This window comes from Saccopteryx leptura, chromosome 3 (assembly GCF_036850995.1).
Source record: "Saccopteryx leptura isolate mSacLep1 chromosome 3, mSacLep1_pri_phased_curated, whole genome shotgun sequence".
Lineage (NCBI taxonomy): Eukaryota > Metazoa > Chordata > Mammalia > Chiroptera > Emballonuridae > Saccopteryx > Saccopteryx leptura.
In genome coordinates, this window is record NC_089505.1 from 148,083,123 (window position 1) to 148,085,592 (window position 2,470).

Genomic DNA, 2,470 nt, shown 5'->3' on the forward strand with positions numbered 1-2,470 from the left:
AAGAAATAAAAAAATAATAATAGCTAATAATAATAAAACTTTAAAATTTGGCCACAAAATTAATGTATTCATTAAAAGAAAATTTAAACATTAAAATGTTTTTATTAGAAAGAAGAAAGGCTGCAAATAATGAGCTAAGATTTTAATTTCAAAAGTTAAAACAAAAAGAAGTCTTATTTGCAGTTTTGAATACTGATAAAAACAACAACTCATAGGTATATTAAGTTACCTTTATTTTATTACAAATTAGCAAATACAGAATGTGAAATACAGAAGAGGACACAAGTAGATATAGCTCACTTATATGCTAATTTATCCAGAACATGACCAATACACCTGAATGAGTGAGAAGTTCACCCAGTGTGAGAAGCCCAATTCAGACATCAGATGCCCCTTAGATCATTAGGTTGAAGGGACAGCCAAATCCAGGCTTAAGGATTGGCCTATCACTTTATAAAGAATTGATTGCTGTGCTATGCCATATACACTTATATTATATTTCCACTTTATTTCAAGTTTGCAATAAGTATGGCCATGTCTAATGAAAATATGAACAAATTTATGACAATAATAAAGAAATAGAAATAACCTAGAAGATTATAACTAACTAAAACTAACTAAGAAATTAAAGAACCTATAATAATGAATAAACTTGATCTACTCATTAAAATTTACCTTACCTAAGTAATTTACATGCAATTTTGACCAAATATTCATGGAATCAATAATTCTAATATATGTGTTTGTGTATGTGTGTGTTCATATAAATTATTCTAAAGAATAAGAATAAAAAGAAAAATATCTCCTTTATGTTATAAAGTTAACAATCTTGCTACCATAGTCAGGATAAATATAAAAGGGAAAAGTTACAACCAATTTCATCTATAACTATGAATGTCAACTCCTAAAAAAATATAATAAACAATAAAAGAAATGTAAAATACAACCATATGAAGATGTCATTTACAATAGTTTTAGTCACTGAGATATAAATGTAATATAAAATACAGAAGATCATAAGAGAGAAAAATATTTTATTTAAATGAAAAATTTTAAAAATCTATAGATGTACAAAAACCATAACATATTCATTGATGAAAAGACTCAGTATTATCAAGATCTCAATTATTACAAAAATATAGTGCCAATCAAAATAAACATAGTACCAATCAATATCCTAACAGAAGATCTGGAGAACTTGGTATATTAGTTTTAATGGTTATATTGAAGAGCAAAAAATCAAGAATAGTCAAGGCATTGCTAAATGGCTGTGCGAAAAATCTTTCTGAGCTGTGGCCAGTTGGCTCAGTGGTAGAGTATCAGGCCATTGTGTGGATATCCCCGGTTTGATTCCCGGCCTGGGCACACAGCGAAAGCACCCATCTGCTTCTCCCCTCCCCTCGTTTCTCTCTATCGCCCTCTCCCTCTGCATCTCTCTCTTCTATTCCTCTCCTGCAGCCAAGGCTTGATTGAACGGATCGGCCCAGGGTGCTGAGGATGGCATCATGGTCTCCATAACAGAACAAGGGCCCCAGATGGTCAGGGCATGACCCCCTAGTGGGCTTGCTGGGTGGATCTCAGTAGGGGTGCATGCAGGAGTCTGTTTCTACCTCCCCTTCTCCCCCCTTCTCTCATTAAAAAAATCTTTTTGTATACGATTTGAAATTTATTATAAAGCTATTATAAATTGTGGTGTTATGACATGATAACAAACATCAGAAGAGCTAACTCAGAATCAGACCCATACATGAATGCAAACTTAATACATGCAGTGGGAAAGGACAAGACTGAAAGATAACATGTGACCAGAATCGCCAAAAGTCATGTGAATGGTAAAACAATGAATAAATTAAAACGCAAACAAATATATGATAGTTAACAAGTAAGTGAAGTTAATCAAATTAAACAGCTATATGATTAATTATCTTTTCTGGCCATCTGGGTATCAATTCAATAAACCAGGTAAACTGAATATCCACTTGACTTTTTACAGTATAAGTCTGGTCTGAAGACATTTTATTTATGTTTGTTTGTTTATTTGTTTTAAGTGAGAGGAGGGGAGATAGTGAGGCAGACTTCAGCATGCAACCAGATCAGGATCACCCAGCAATCCAATCTGGGGCCAATCCTCAGGTACCGAGCTATTTTTATTACCTGAGTCTGTTGTGCTCCGATGAAGCTATCTTCAGTGTCTGGGAGCCATGTTTGAATCAATTGAACCACTGGCTGTGGGAGGGTAAAAGGGCTAGAGATAGGGGACAGGAAAGTGAGAGAAGCAGAGGGCTGCTTCTCCTGTGTGCCCTGATTGGAAATCGAACCTGGGACGTCCATATGTCAAGCTGACTCTTTCTCCACTGAACCACTGGTTAGAGCCTGAAGACATTTTAAAGAAAGGAGAATGCTGTGAGTAATTGACCTTTTCTCTGGAAAGAAAATAGTGATATTTTCAAGCGGTACAGTGACTTCAAGC